Raw genomic sequence first — 18,010 nt, 5'->3', positions numbered from 1 at the left:
CTAGCCACCGCTTTTCATTTTCCATTTGTTTTGTCTTAGTCTTACACACCTGGTTTCACTCACCCAATTACCTATTTATTATTTAACCCTCTGTTCCCCATGTTTGTTTGTGAGTGATTGTTCTTTGTAAATCCGTCTGTTATTGTGGGCTCGTAATGTTTTCCGTGTATTTTTGTATTTTGAGTAAAAGTACGTTGATTACTCATATTTGCTGTCCTGCGCCTGACTCTCTACACCAGCTACACACAGGACCCTTACACTATTTCATTTTTTCATAGAGCCTATTCAGGATCATTCCCTGATTTGTTAAGTTGATTATTGTTGGTAATTTACTTATTGCTTCAACTACATTGACAGCCTTGTTGAAATGTAACATAGACCTCAAGAGACTGGATAGGAGTTGAACTGTGATTTGAAGCAGCCTTTTTTTTGCTGTGAAGTCCGCATATTGAGTTTAACCAATGATATTGCACTTCTCTTAATATTTCATTTCTTGAGTCAAAATGCTTCTGTGAATTCAAAGGAAGGCTGTCTGATTTTTTTTTAGGTACAGTGGCAAACCCCATGTGTATTCACCAGCCTCGGAATGCCTTTATTACAAGCTGCCAATACAATACCAATTATTACTTAAACAAAGATTTAAAAAGACTGCCTTAGCTGAGAATCACCCTGTTTTTACTGATATGGAAATAGCAAAGTTTGAAACTTGAGTCCCAAGGCAGTAACTGGTAATACAGTCACTAGAGTTGGTCCACATTCCCTCAGAGAGAAAAGAAAGGAAACTTTTGGGCATGTCAGTAGGAGAGGGGTGTAGCCTACTAGCTCTTACAGAAATCAATTACTATCTGAATCAATACACATTTAATGAGCCTGCTTCTGCAGGATGGTGTGAACTGAGAACATTGTCCCTATTTGCTTTGTCTTGTACACATGCCCAAGAGGGTTAACCATGAGCAATGGTGGACACACAAGCATCAGTCTCATTATCAGGAAATTACACTGACTAAAGTTTAGGGAAGGTTTGTATTATTTAAAAACGTTTTTTTAAATGAGCAATTAGTACTAAAAAAGGATATTGATTCGTGTTAATTCAACTTAACAATTCCTAAAGAACACAGTCCTGTTGAAAGGCAATATGTATGTTACATCCCTCAATACAACACAACTGTCACGCCCTGACCTTAGTTCCTTTTTTATGTCTCTATTTTGGTTTGGTCAGGGCGTGAGTTGGGGTGGGTATTCTATGTTTTGTGTTCTATGTTTTCTATTTCTGTTTGTTTGGCCGGGTGTGGTTCTCAATCAGAGGCAGCTGTCTATCATTGTCTCTGATTGAGAACCATACTTAGGTAGCCTTTTCCCACCTGTGTTTTGTGGGTAGTTGTTTTCTGTCTTTGTGTCTGTACCAGACAGGACTGTTTCGATTCGTTGCATTCTCTTTGTTATTTTGTTTAGTGTTCTGTTTTTAATAAATTAACATGAACACTTACCACGCTGCGCTTTGGTCCGATGATTCCTCATCCTCAGACGACGAACGTGACAACAACTCCTGATAAAATGTAAACTACGATCAAGAAACAGTGTCGGAAAAACATATGAGATGATGACTGAAGCACCATTCTTGCTCTCCCTTACTTTCCTACAAAGGGGGTGAAAGCTTTGCAGCTTTGCACAAAGTGCTGCTATTTAAATCAATACATCCCTCATTAGTGAATAATGAATATTTCATCACAAAGACTATTAGCTACTTCAACTGAATAATTTAGCTGTGTTATATCAGTCAGGGATAGGGGGATTCAGCGTTACCCCTGGTCCCGCCTGACCACACTGTTCTAAAACCCACTGACACTTTTAACCTCTGCAACATTCACACTAAAACGTTCGGGAATAGGTTTCACGGGTTGTCCGTTTGCAAATGCGATGCGGGGTCACAGTTCAGTCCTATGACTGAACTGCGGAACTGGATCCTTACATCCAATTAGTGATGATACACACATTATAAGCGTTTTCGTTATTATAATTAGTAATTTGCCATGGTCAAATCCACCGGTGGATGAATAGGTTTTGTGCTCATTATGAAAATCATAAACCCTAGTCACCTCATAATAATATACATCAGGCTGTTACTCAAAGAGCTGCAAAGAACCAATAGAACCAATGGATAATATGGGGTCAATTCAGCAGTGAAAACAGCCAACTATAACTGTTTGCGATCTGATTGGTGTTAAAAGGACACAAGCAAATGAATCAATGACATTTAATTGGGGGATATCAAGTGATGGTGCTTTCATCATCCACGTGAAAGGCATATGAATGTGTTTCACCCTTTATGAACTCAACCACAGTGGAGATAGGAGTCTTTTCAGCACAGAGCTGTACTTTGGTTTAAATGACACGCGGGCGGTCCCGTCATTCCTGCAAGATTATGGAAATGTCAGCAACTCCCCAGCCTCTCAGCTTTCAATGGGTGGCAGTAGAATGAGTGACACTAAAGGCACAGTGGATAAGGACTATGTCAGCCTAGGCAAAGAGATATGGTGATTGTGATGAGCGCCTATTTCAATCAGATCTCTATTCATCCTCACTCTCTCTGTCAGTCAGGCACAATATAATTTCTGTGTAATTGCTTCCCATTACAGGGAATTACTTTTTAGGCATCATATTTTTTTACATGTATTTTCTACAAATTCCATACGGCTTGTGTGTTAGTTTAGTTTCAGTTGAGGCGCTAAACATGTCCACAGATCATCACGATCCATAACCTTGGCCTTCAGACCCTCCCATGGTGGCAGTCAGGCAGGACTGAGACTGTTACTGTTACTTAACGTCTGGTAGTGATTCATCCATATCTCCTCTAACAGACTAAGCAGACCCCACAGGACTCAGGGACCACATTGATAAGATACTAGTCTAGCGACTGACTTCTCTCATCTCTGCACCATATCCATCTCTCTGTCTGTGTCCCAAACAGCACCCTGTCCCCTATATATAGTGCACTACTTTTCACCAGGGCCTATAGGGCTCTGGTCAAAAGTAGTTCACTATATCGGAAATAAGGTGCCGTCTGGGATGCAGCCAGGACCATCTCTCTGGCTGCTTCAGTGCCTCCATCTCTCAGTTCACTGTCCATCAGAAGAACCATGATGAGCAACTATACTGCTCTATGTGGATCAATGTCTCTCATTTCCTTTACAAACAGTTTGCTGGGGGAGAATTGAAGAGACAGACTCCCTATGAAGGCCCTAGGCCACAAGCTGTGCTGTCTTTTACTGTTCATCATGCTTGGTTTGTTGTTAGAGCATTAGCATAGTATCGCTGCATAGACCACCCAGCCATGCAAATATACAATTAACATATACACTGTTATAATAGTGTTATTAACACATACTCATAAGTGTCAAGAAGAAAAGTATGATGTCCTACCTGCATTTCTTTCTCCAACCTGCAGCAGTGCCCATGGTGTGATGGTCACATGTGATGAGGCCAGATCTGAATGAATTTAAAGGCGAGAGAGACTGTAGCCTAATTATGTATTGACTGACAGAAAATAAGAAGAGAGATGCAGAGATAGAGGGATACACTAGCCCCAGGGGGACTGCCTGCCTGGCTGGCTTGTTGTGTTTGAGGAAGACTCTATAGATTTACCATGTGAGGCTTTTTCATGTTTGAGCTGCTCATTATACCCTTTTTTGTGTCAGTGTAACTCCTAAAAAACCCTCACCATTACAGTGGAAAACTGCATAACCAAGTTCAGAAAAATAACACCATTGTATGAAACACGTTATTCATTTATATCCATTCATTGTGATATTTGAACAGAAAACATCACAACATCAGCTAGTTTTGTTTATTTTTAAAAGTTGGATTAGAAGCCCCTGGTGATCTTGTAGGTCTGTGCTCTGCTGCCCTCCACAGGTGATGGCTGGAAGTGCAGCGCTGATCCAAACAATCACAGTCACAGAGCGCTTTTGATGTGCTGGAAGAGCCGTTTTCTCAGACCCTCCTACTTAATGTGTTGACACTGCTATCCATGTAAACGATCGCCGTGAGCCTAGGAATACTAAGTGCTCTGGTGTGTGTTGGAAAGAGATAACAAAATATGCCCACCAAATGTTACACTCAAACAAATTATAAAATAGGTATATTTTTCATGACCAGTTACCACCATATACATTTTTATATTACATTAGTGAGAGATAGAGAGAGAGAGAGACACGTGGGAACCTTAAAGCATAATAGATGACCAAAGTGCTGGTAGGGAGAGAGAGAGAGAGTTAGAGTTAGAGAGAGAGAAAGAGAGCTTTGCTGCAATAGACAAGTAGAATTAATGTTTTTTACAAAAGTGGTATTTGACACAGCAGAGGTTATCCAAAGACAATACCAGCATGGACAAAGACTGTGGTTTCTAAATGGAGCATTATGTACAGTATGTAGAAGGGCATCATTTCATCCTCTTCACTTCTTTAAAACATGTCCTTAATCTCTGTCTGTCCTGATCTCTTTCTCTTTCTCACAACTCAAAGGATTAACTTAATGGACTGACATTGGACAGATAAGAATGTATTTATGTAGCTGAACTATGACACTTGTTCTTTAGATTCATTCTGCATTAGAACCTGGATCTTTCCTTACTGAGCTTCACACACGCTAATGGAGAAAAAGCATGTTGTGCTGCATTTCTTTAGAGTAAAGGAGAGTGAGGTAGAGCGAGAGAGAGAGACGGAAGGAAAAAGAAAGATAGGAGAAGGAGAAAGAAAGATAAAGACAAAGAGAGGCATAAGAGACAGAGCTTTACAGCTCAATTCATGCTCTGAACCATCTGAGCTGTGCATGGTCAATGATCCATTTCAAATAGCTCCTTCATTATCTCCTCATCATTAGTACTACCCACCTATAAGTACCCACCTTCCTTTGAGAGCAGATATCTCTTTGTCCCAACTACTGCTGAGATGGCGTGATCGAAGGCCAGATGTTCCATAGAATCCCTAATGATACTACAGCCGCAACAGGGTCCATATCCGGGGTGACCACACCACAGTCTGTTACTGCTAGAGGTCAGGGCAGGTTCCTGCCCTGTTTCCAGTAACGCAAAGCCTTTGATCTTCAGAGCAAATATTAAACCACAATCCTCCTCTGGCAACTGTTTACAGGAAGTAATAATTTAAGATTTTTTGTAATAATAAGATGTTCTTTCTTCTGAGGATTTTGAAGTGGTTAGAACATTTATTGGAAAAGTTCATTCCTGAGCAAAAACTGATATTGTTATATCCTTGGATACTCTTCATCCTTCTATAACTCACACAGTATTTATTTGCTGCACATCCTTATTCAAGGTTGTCCACAGGTGACATTTGTTTCCTTTCAGTTACTTTTCCACAGTAGTACAGGGACACCATAAGGCTCAAATCATCAGCAGCTTCACTAGAATCAGCACAACATGACACAATGTTGTCATGGGCACCACTGTACAGCCGCGACAAGATCTGAAGCCTATACAAGGTGGGCGCACACGCTCGAAGTCTGAAATAGTCTGAAATCACAAGTTGCGGCGGACACTCTAACTCAAATTTTAGATTGGCATTTTAGTCATTTAGCAGACGCTCTTTTCCAGAGCGACTTACATTTAGTGCATTTATCTTAAGATAGCTAGGTGAGACAACCACATATCACAGTAAGTACATTTTCCTCAATAAAGTAGCTATCAGCAAAGTCAGAGCCAGTAAGAAAACAATAAATATAAAAAAATCACGAAAGGCAAAAAAAAAATTGTTGATGACTCCATTTCTGCCGTTAGTGCAGGCACTTGCTCAGCCTCAGCACTGACATATCTGAGATGATTTCTTCTTCCTCTCAGCCTCTGCAAGGACAGCCACTGGCCTGTGAAAAATATGACATGTAAGGGCACTTAAGGTAGTCTAGTAAGAGAGGGAAAGAAAAGAGAAAAATATAGAGGCTCAACTTGGATATGCTGTAGAAAATAACTTACTATTATGTGCAATAACATATATATAATTATCCTGTGCACACCCTATTGGAAATACATTATGGCAAATCAGAAAATGTTTAATATAAGGAACAAACCAGGTTGCCACTCTTCTCTTTTGACAGATACTCCTATCTCGAAGAAAGTATGTTATATTGTGACAACAACTGATAATTACCTTTGGGTGAGTTACATCAGTTAGTCAGCTCTCTTTCCATGCAGTGAAAAAGCACCTTCATTGGCACATTCATTCTCCCTCCTGGTTACATGGCAAGAGAATGAACACCCTTGTTGAGGCCACTATAAAGCTGCACTACTGTGACTGTTGACCTTTGTTGACCTTTGCTGAACTTGCAGGCAACAGCCATTTTCTCATCATCGTAGAGTTAATTGAGGTAGTTCCTGAGCTGCTTGTGATTTCATTGAGCGCCACGTTTGTGTTGATTCATGTCAAGTCATGTCTTGCATTACAGAATCAGCTTTTAGTGATATTTATATATATATATATTTTTTTTTTTACCTTGACCCTGAATTAATTAATATCATATTCAATGGGACTGCTTTGAAGATTTTTGCTGTAAATACATGGACAGTTATTTACATTTGAAGCTCATTACTACTTGTGACAATACGGGCCAGTGAGTTTTAACCTGACATTTTTCATATTTCTTGGACATATGAGCTGTCTTTCATTTCATTGGAGTGAATGATTATTCATTGGTGAAATTGATCACATTCACTGAAATGTCTTTCTTTTTTACTCTAGCCTTCTGGGCCGGCATGCTTTGCATTTGCCAGAGATGTAAATGTTTGTTTTAATTTGATTTGTTCGCTTAATAATAGCTTATAATAATAATAATCACAATGAAAGTTTGACCTATAGTGATCTTTGTAAATTATATAATATGAAGGCCTTGCATGTGGATAAAAGTAAAAACATGTATTATGACAACAGGTTCATTGTTTACCTAGCTAGTTAGCTATATGTTTAAGCTAAAGTTTACTGTTAGCTAGCTAGCTCCCTAGCTGACGTTATTATTTGTTTCCCAGAGCCGTTTGCTTTTGTAGTTAGAGCCTAATGTTAGCTAGCTAACATTAAACTTGGTTGGTTAGCTCCCAGCACTGTGGCATTGTTGGCACTGTCCATTGTTGTTTAACTAGCTAACGTTAGCTGGCTGGCTCATTAGCTAACGTTACGTGACGTGTGTACAACACCCGTTGAATATGGCTAGTGTAGGTAAACGTCTGCAAAAAAGAGTAATGAAAATGTTGCCAGCAGAGCTGGTTAGGCTGTTTTCATGTTATCCAGGGGTAAACACATCATCGGCCAGAGCATCAAGTGCGCGCTCTGAGACCGAATAGAGATGGGTGGGGCTAAACCTTAAGAGGGTGTGAATGACGCTGAATGGGTGTAGACAAAGAACAGCTTTTCACTAGACACCAAATCATTCAAAGGCCATTTTGTTGATCAACTTTCAAAGTGGAATTACTTTCCCATTGTTCATCAAATGCAGTGAATGATATACCATTTTGGAGCTCTGAGTCTCTTCTTGTATCCAATGTATGAAACATAATTTCAAATTTTGCTACATAAGACCGAATCCAGGTTGTGAGTCACAAAAATGTAGCGCCAAATTCAAATATATTACTATAAAAATCAATCTTTTATGAAATCATACATGAAAGACACCAAATTAAAGCTACACATGTTGTGAATCCAGCCAACATGTCTGATTTCAAAAAGGATTTACGGGGAAAGCACACCAAACAATTATGTTCGCTCAGTATATAGCCACAGAAAAACACAGCCATTTTCCCAGCAAAAGATAGTAGTCACAAAAAGCAGAAATAGAGATAAAATTTATCACTAACATTTGATGATCTTCATCAGATGACACTCATAGGACATCATGTTACACAATACATTTATGTTTTGTTCGATAATGTGCATATTTATATCCACAAATCTCGGTTTACATTGGCGACATGTTCAGAAATGCCTCCAAAATATCCAGAGTAATTGTAGAGAGCCACGTCAAATAACAGAAATACTCATCATAAACTTTGATGAAAGATACATGTTTTACACAGAATTAAAGATACACTTGTTCTTAATGCAACCGCTGTGTTAGATTTTAAAAAAACTTTACGTAAAAAGCACACCATGCAATAATCTGAGACGGCGCTCAGATTTAACAAAATTTCTCCGCCATGTTGGAGTCAACAGAAATACGAAATTACCTGATAAATATTCCCTTACCTTTGATTATGTTCGTCAGAATGCACTGCCAGGAATCCTAGTTCCACAATAAATCGTTGTTTTGTTCGATAATGTCCATTATTTATGTCCAATTAGCTACTTTTGCTAGCATGTGTAGTACACATGTCCAAACGCTCGCGCAGATGCAGGCAAACGTCAGACGAAAACTTCAAAAAGTTATATTACAAGTCGAATAAACTGGTCAAACTTAGTAGAGAATCAATCTTCAGGATGTTGTGATCATATATATCGAATAACGTTCCAACCGGAGCATTTCTTCACGTCTGTATAAGTAATGGAACACAAGGCGATACTGCGCAACATTGGAGAGGGCCCTTACATACAGGGATTCCAGACACACACACGTACACGCACACACACACCAATTTATTAATGGACTGCTGAATGTATATTTTTTATCTTGCTTTGTCTGCTCTTTTCAGTGTTATGTCTGTCTCTGATAAGCTACCCAGGAAAGGCCTGAAAATAGCCCATTTTAATATATGTATCCTTAGAAATAAGGTTCATGAAATCAATCACTTGCTAAAATAAGAAAACATTCATATTAGCCATTTCTGAGACTCACTTAGATAATTCATTTGATGATACATTAGTAGCAATACAAGGATATAACATTTATAGAAGAGACAGAAATGCTTATGGGAGAGGTGTTGCTGTATATATTCAGAGCCATATCCCTGTAATGCTTAGAGAAGATCTTATGTCAAGTGTTATTGAAGTGTTGTGGTTGCAGGTTCACTTGGCACATCTAAAGCCTTTTCTTTTGGGGTGTTGCTATAGGCCACCAAGTGCTAACAGTCAGTATCTAAATAATATGTGTGAAATGCTTGATAGTGTATGTGTTGTAAACACAGAGGTCTACTTTCTTGGGGACCTGTTCGCTCAAGAGGAAGCTTCTTACTGTAACCAGTGCCTGTAATCTGGTTCAGGTTATTAATCAACCTACCAGGGTGTTTACAAACACTACAGGAACAAGATCAATCCCATTTTTACTAATGCTGTAGAACTTTGTTCTAAAGCTATATCCGTACCCATTGGATGCAGTGATCACAATATAGTGGCTATATCCAGGAAAGCCAAAGTTCCAACAGATGGGCCTAAAATAATATATAAGAGTTCATACAAAAGATTTTGCTGTGACTCCTATGTGGATGATGTTAAAAATATTTGTTGATTAATGAGGAGCATCCAGACATTGCACTTGATGAATTTATGAAATTGCTTCTTCCAATTATTGATAAACATGCACCTGTTAACTTCTTTAAAATAGGGGGCAGCATTTTCACTTTTGGATGAATTACATGCCCATAGTGAACTGCCTCTTACTCTGTCCCAGATGCTAATATATGCATATTATTATTACTATTGGATAGGAAACACTCTGAAGTTTCTAAAACAGTTTGAATGATGTCTGTGAGTATAACAGAACTCATATGGCAGGCAAAAAACGGAGAAAAGATCCAAACAGGAAGTGAGAATTCTGAGAGTGGTCGATGTTAAAGTCATCACCTATTCAATTCCCTGTAATATATGGATCTGTTTGCACTTCCTACGCCTTCCACTAGATGTCAACAGTCTGTGGAACGCTGAATGAAGCCTTTAGTGTGATGTGGGGCCGGATGGGAGGTGTTTCAGTCATTGGTCTGGCAGAGGGCCAGTTCTTGGTCACGCACTTTCCTCATGATATCGTCATGCGTTCCATTACTTATAGAGACTGAAAAGAATGCTCCGGTTGGAACGTTATTGGATATATATGATAACAACATCCTGAAGATTGATTCTCCACTAAGTTTGACCAGTTTATTTGACTTGTAATATAACTTTTTGAAGTTTTCGTCCGACGTTTGCCTGCATCTGCGCGAGCGTTTGGACATGTGTACTACACATTCTAGCAAAATTAGATAATTGGACATAAGTAATGGACATTATCGAACAAAACAACGATTTATTGTGGAACTAGGATTCCTGGCACTGCATTCTGATGAAGATAATCAAAGATAAGGGAATATTTATGATGTAATTTCGTATTTCTGTTGACTCCAACATGGCGGAGAAATGTTGTTAAATCTGAGCGCCGTCTCAGATTATTGCATGGTGTGCTTTTTACGTAAAGTTTTTTTTAAATCTGACACAGTGGTTGCATTAAGAACAAGTGTTTCTTTAATTATATGTAAAACATGTATCTTTCATCAAGGTTTATGATGAGTATTTCTGTTATTTGACGTGGCTCTCTGTAATTACTCCGGATATTTTGGAGGCATTTCTGAACATGGTTTCAATGTACACGAGATTTGTGGATATAAATATGCACATTATCGAACAAAACATAAATGTATTGTGTAACATGATGTCCTATGAGTGTCATCTGATGAAGATGTTCAAAGGTTAGTGATTAATTTAAAGTTAAAGTGCGCCAAGAGGTTAATAGTTCTAACAGTCCGTTTCTTAAGTGCTAGACCTAAGCTGAATCTGGTAATGAATGGTGTGGCTGTTGAACAAGTTGAGGGGACAAAATTACTTGGCGTTACCTTAGAATGTAAACTGTCATGGTCAAAACATACACAGTTGAAGTCGGAAGTTTACATACACCTTAGCCAAATACCTTTAAACTCAGTTTTTCACAATTCCTGACATTTAAACCTAGTAAAAAGTCCCTGTTTTAGGTCAGTTAGGATCACCACTTTATTTTAAAAATGTGAAATGTCAGAATAATAGTAGTGAGAAGGATTTATTTCATCACATTCCCAGTGGATCAGAAGTTTACATACACTCAATTAGTGTTTGGTAGCAATGGCATTAAATTGTTTAACTTTGGTCAAACGTTTCGGGGGTGGCCTTCCACAAGCTTCCCACAATAAGTTGGGTGAGTTTTGGCCCATTCCTCTTGACAGAGCTGGTGTAACTGAGTCAGGTTTGTAGGCCCTCCTTGCTCGCACACGCTTTTTCAGTTCTGCCCACAAATTTCTATAGGATTGAGGTCAGGGCTTTGTAATGGCCACTCCAATACCTTGACTTTGTCGTCCTTAAGCCATTTTGCCATAACTTTGGAAGTATGCTTGGGGTCATTGTCCATTTGGAAGACCCATTTGCGATCAAGCTTTAACTTCCTGACTCATGTCTTGAGATGTTGCTTCAATATATCCACAAAATGTTCCTTCCTCATGATGCCATCTATTTTGTGAAGTGCACCAGTCCCTCCTGCAGCAAAGCATCCCCACAACATGATGCTGCCACCCCCGTGCTTCACGGTTGGGATGGTGTTCTTTGGCTTGCAAGCCTCCCCCTTTTTCCTCCAAACACAACACTAGTCATTATGGACAAACAGTTCTATTTTTCTTTCATCAGACCAGAGGACATTTCTCCAAAAAGTAAGATCGTTGTCCCAATGTGCAGTTGCAAACCGTAGTCAGTTTATGGCGGTTTTGGAGTAGTGGCTTCTTCCTTGCTGAGCGGCCTTTCAAGTTATATCGATATAGGACTCTTTTTACAGTTGATATAGATACTTTTGTACCTGTTTCCTCCAGCATATTCACAAGGTCCTTTGCTTATGTTCTGGGATTGATTTGCACTTTTCGAATCAAAGTACGTTCATCTCTAGGAGACAGAACGCATCTCCTTCCTGAGCGGTTTGACGGCTGCGTGGTCCCATGGTGTTTATACTTGCGTACTATTGTTTCTACAAATTAACGTGGTACCTTCAGGCTTTTGGAAATTACTCCCAAGGATGAACCAGACTTGTGGAGGTCTACAACATTTTTTCTGAGGTCTTGGCTGATTTCTTTAGATTTTCCCATGATGTCAAGCAAAGAGGCACTGGGTTTGAAGGTAGGACTTGAAGTACATGCACAGGTACACCTCCAATTGGCTCAAATTATGTCAATTAGCAGAAGCTTCTGAAGCCATGACATCATTTTCTGTAATTTTCCAAGCTGTTTTTACTTCTTATTGCTGCAATCCCGGTAACGGGATCGATATGACAACAGCCAGTTAAAGTGCAGGGCGCCAAATTCAAAAAACAGAAATCTCATAATAAAAATTCCTCAGACATACATGTGTCTTATACCATTTTAAAGGTAATCTTGTTGTTAATCCCACCAAAGTGTCCGAATTCAAATATGCTTTTCAGCGAAAGCACTACAAACGATTATGTTAGGTCACACCAAACCACAATAAGCACAACCATTTTTCCAGCGAAAGATAGCAGTCACAAAAAGCAGAAATATAGCTAAATTAATCACTAACCTTTGATGATCTTCATCAGATGACACTCATAGGACTTCATGTTACACAATACATGCATGTTTTGTTTGATAAAGTTCATATTTATATAAAAAAAATCTGAGTTTACATTGGCGCGTTACATTCACTAGTTCCAAAAACATCCAGTGATAGTGCATAGCCACATCGTTTCAACAGAAATACTCATCATAAATGTAGATGATAATACAAGCTATACACATGAAATTATAGATATACCTCTCCTTAACTTCTTTGGGCTGCAAGCACAATATGACAACAGCCACTTCAAGTGCAGGGCGCGAAATTCAAAATGTATTTTTTAGAAATATTTAACTTTCACACATTAACAAGTCCAATACAGCATATGAAAGATAAACATCTTGTGAATCCAGCCAACATGTCCGATATTTAAAATGTTTTACAGCGAAAACACCACGTATATTTATGTTAGCTCACCACCAAATACAAAAAAGGACAGACATTTTTCACAGCACAGGTAGCATGCACAAAACCAACCTAACTAACCAAGAACCAACCAAACTAACCAAGAAACAATTTCATCAGATGACAGTCTTATAACATGTTATTCAATAAATCTATGTTTTGTTCGAAAAATGTGCATATTTGAGCTATAAATCAGTTTTACATTGCAGCTACCATCACAGCTACCGTCAGAAATAGCACCGAAGCAGCCAGAGTAATTACAGACACCAACGTCAAATACCTAAATACTCATCATAAAACATTTCTGAAAAATACATGGTGTACAGCAAATGAAAGACAGGCATCTTGTGATTCCAGCCAATATTTCCGATTTATTAAGTGTTTTACAGCGAAAACACAATATAGCATTATATTAACTTACCACAATAGCCAGAAACACAAGCCATTTACCAGCAGCAAAAGTTAGCGATCGTAACAAACCAGCAAAAGAGATATAATTTTTGACTAACCTTGATAAGCTTCATCAGATGACAGTCCTATAACATCAGGTTATACATACACTTATGTTTTGTTCGAAAATGTGCATATTTAGAGCTGAAATCAGTGGTTATACATTGTGCTAACGTAGCATCTTTTTCCCAACGTCCGGATATTTTTCTGACACTCACATATTCTGACCAAATAACTATTCATAAACATTACTAAAAAATACATGTTGTATAGGAAATGATAGATACACTAGTTCTTAATGCAATCGCCGTGTTAGAATTCAAAAAATAACTTCATTACGACATCCAGCTTAGTTATAGCGAGAGAGTGCCCAAAATCTGGGCGCAAACTACTAGTACAACATGTTCGACAGATATATGAAATAGCATCATAAAATGGGTCCTACTTTTGATGATCTTCCATCAGAATGTTGTACAAGGGGTCCTTTGTCCAGAACAATCGTTGTTTGGATTTAGAATGTCCTCTTCTCCAGTCAATTAGCACGGAAAGCTAGCAAAGTGGCGCGAAGCTCTCCTTCCTGAACATACGCAGACAAAGCAACACGCCTAACGTCCTGAAAAAATTTCAATAATCTAATAAAACTATATTGAAAAAACATACTTTACGATGATATTGTCACATGTATCAAATAAAATCAAAGCCGGAGATATTAGTCGTCTATAACGACAGCTTTACAGAAGGCAATACCAGGTCACTTCTCGCGCGTTCCAGGAAACAGGAAATTGGGGTCATGCCAAGAGCTTTTATTCGACCCCAGATCAAGTAATACACTCCATTTCTTCTCTCACTCCCTGTTGACATCTAGTGGAAGGTGTATGAAGTGCATGTATACTGATATATATGAAGGCCATTTATAGGCAGGCCCTAGAACAGAGCATCGATTTCAGATTTTCCACTTCCTGTCAGGAAGTTTGCTGCAAAATGAGTTCTGTTTTACTCACAGATATAATTCAAACGGTTTTAGAAACTAGAGAGTGTTTTCTATCCAATAGTAATAATAATATGCATATTGTACGAGCAAGAATTGAGTACGAGGCCGTTTGAAATGGGCACCTTTTTCCAAGTTACTCAATACTGCCCCTGTAGCCATAAGAAGTTAATGCAACCACTGTGTTAGATTTCAAAAAAACTTTACGGAAAAAGCAAACCATGCAATAATCTGAGACGGAGCTCAGAACAAGAGTCAAATTAGCCGCCATGTTGGAGTCAACAGAAACCAGAAATTACATGATAAATATTCCCTTACCTTTGATGATCTTCATCACAATGCACTCCCAGGAATCCCAGGTCCACAATAAATGCTTGATTTGTTCGATAATGTCCGTTATTTATGTTCAATTAGCTACTTTGGTTAGCGCGTTTGGTAAACAATTCCAAAGTCACAAAGCGCGTTCACTAAAACATGACAAAATGTCCAAAAGTTCCGTAACAGTCAGTAGAAACATGTCAAACGATGTATTGTATCAATCTTTAGAATGTTGTTAACATACATCTTGAATAACGTTCCAACCGGAGAATTACATTGACTTCAGTTGAGCGATGGAACGGAGCTGCCTCTCACGTGAACGCGCGTGGTTAAAGCGTGGTCACTTCATGGCAGTGGTTACTCATTCCTGTCTCCTTCGTCCCCCATTCACAGTAGAGTCATCAGACAAAGTTCTATTGATTGTTGACATCTAGTGGAAGCCGTAGAAAGTGAAAACTCATCCATATCTCGCTGTAATTTCAATGGGAGCTTGGTTGAAAATCTACCAGCCTCAGAAAAAATCCAAACAGGAAGTGGAACTTCTCAGGTTTTTGCCTGCCATATGAGTTCTGTTATACTCACAGACATAATTCAAACAGTTTTAGAAACTTCAGAGTGTTTTCTATCCATTACTAATAATAATATGCATATATTAGCAACTATGACTGAGGAGCAGGCCGTTTACTCTGGGCACCTCTGTGCACCTTTCATCCAAGCTACTCAATACTGCCCCTGCAGCCATAAGAAGTTAAAGGCACAGTCAACTTAGTGTATGTAAACTTCTGACCCACTGAAATTGTGATACATAAGTGAAATAATCTGTCTGTACACAATTGTTGGAAAAATTGCTTGTGTCACACACAAAGTAAATGTCCTAACCGACTTGCCAAAACTATAGTTTGTTAACAAGAAATGTGTGGAGTGGTTGAAAAATTAGTTTTAATGACGCCAACCTAAGTGTATGTAAACTTCCGACTTCAACTGTATAATTGGAACCTATACTGATTAAATAGCTCCGTGTCTGGGAAGGGCTTGGTGTGTTTGGTAAATCCAGGTATCGAATTGAGTGAGGAAAGGGCAAAAAGGATGTCTGTTGTTTTTTTAATATTTTGAAATAAATACATGAAACATCCAAAGTATATCAAATGTTCTGTAACAATGCAAAACTTCTTCGGGATTGGTGTCCCTTCCACGGGATGGTGGAAGGGACACGCTAACATAGGCTAATGCGATTAGCATGCGTTTGCAAGTAACAAGAAAACTTGCCCATGCACTGCTACCATCTAATGGCCAAAATAAATATTGCACCTGGGCTGGAATAATACATTATGGCCTTTCTCTTGTATTTCAAAGATGATGGTACAAAAAAATATAAAATAACGGTTGGTTTTTTCTTCGTATTATCTTTTACCAGTTCTATTGTGTTATATTCTCCTACATTGCTTTCAGATGTCTACAAACGTCAACGTGTTTCCTTTCAAATGGTACCAAGAATATGCATATCCTTGCTTCAGGGCCTGAGCTACAGGCAGTTAGATTTGAGTTTGTCATTTCAGGCGAAAATTTCAAAAAAGGGGCGGATCCTTAACTCGGTGACGCCTTATGGTAGAAACAAGCTCTAAAATGCTTGCGAAAGACGTGACTCCAAAGCATATTGGGGATATATTGATCCCTCTTTATGACATTCTGAAGCTGAGCTGCAGCCTATAATATTCGAGGAGATTTAAAAATAAAAAAATAAATAAAATAAAAATAAAACTTTGCTATTCTGTCCCTATTAATTGAGCTTTTCTCTTTCTGAGAAGAGAAGATGTTTGTTTAAACCCAGGCAGCTTTTAGAGGGAAGCACTTCTGTTGTTGGGTTGACATTTTTCTTTTGCATTGCTAGAGCCTCTGTCTGGGTGGAAAGGTAACTTTTGAAAAATTCAGAAGGATGTCTAAGATGTAATTATTTGCAAACAAGACACTCTGGTTTGACATTGAGAATATGGTAAAGCACACACATCCCTGTGTCGCTCATCTTTTCAGTTCGCTGCAGCTAGCCTCTGGAACGAGCTACAACAAACACTCAAACTGGACAGTTTTATCTCAATCTCTTCATTCAAAGACTCAATCATGGACACTCTTACTGACAGTTGTGGCGGCTTTGCATGATATATTGTTGTCTCTACCTGCTTGCCCTTTGTGGTGTTGTCTGTGCCCAATAATGTTTGTACCATGTTTTGTGCTGCTACCATGTTGTGCTGCTGCCATGTTGTGTTGCAACCATGTTGTCATGTTGTGTTGCTGCCATGCTATGTTGTTGTCTTAGGTCTGTCTTTATGTAGTGTTGTGTTGTCTCTCTTGTTGTGATGCATGTTTTGTCCAATATATATATATACTTATTAGTATTATTTTTATCCCAGCCCCCATCCCCGCAGGAGGCCTTTTGCCTTTTGGTAGGCCGTCATTGTAAATAAGAATTTATTCTTAACTGACTTACCTAGTTAAATAAAGGTTAAATAAATAAATAAAAATAAGATACTATGGTTATGACTTGAGGTGTTTCTGAAGAGGAGTTTCAAAGAGACAGAGATGAGCAGGACAGAGATGACAGAGCCTCCGTGCCTGGGCTAGCTGTCACTATATGTGAACAAACTGTGCAGTGAGGAAAGGAAAGAGGACACAGCAGGCGTTTAGGTGAAGGGTGCACTCGTAATACACCCTCAGGGGACCAGTGTAAGGCAGGCAGGCAGGCCAGCAGCTCAGCTCAACGCCAAGCTGAGGCTGAGCCAGGGTCACTGAGCAATTAAGATCGGTAGGAGAACCCTGTGACTTAATCCTGGTGGATCTGTTGGTCGCTGAGTGCCTGGTGAGAGCAGAGGGTCACTTTCAACCCATATCAATCCAACCGGTGTGTCTGTGTGTGTTAATGCACCCATCCACACTGGACTGGCAGAACCGCAGCAGGAGAAGCTAAATCAGAGAGATAGCCCGGAGCCCAGAGAACCAAAGGGACAAGGGCCTCAGCAGCAGTGTGTATAGGGGGATTTATTCTCTCCTTCCCCTATAATTGTGTCTGATGGATCCTTTGGCCCTCCTCCCAGATCACAAGGCAATATACTGCAGTGCCTTAAAGTATTCACACCCCTTGACATTTTCCACATTTTGTTGAGTTATAGCCTGAGATTGAGTGTCACTGGACGACAGACAATACCCGATAACGTCCAAGTGGAATTAGGTTTTTAGACATTTTTACATATTAATAAAAAATGAAAATCTGAAATGTCTTGAGTCATTAAGTATTCAACCCCTTTGTTATGGCAAGACT

The sequence above is a fragment of the Salvelinus alpinus genome, chromosome 23, assembly GCF_045679555.1.
Source record: "Salvelinus alpinus chromosome 23, SLU_Salpinus.1, whole genome shotgun sequence".
In the NCBI taxonomy this organism is placed as follows: domain Eukaryota; kingdom Metazoa; phylum Chordata; class Actinopteri; order Salmoniformes; family Salmonidae; genus Salvelinus; species Salvelinus alpinus.
The sequence above is the reverse complement of the archived record's forward strand: the minus strand, read 5'-3'. Positions refer to the sequence as shown.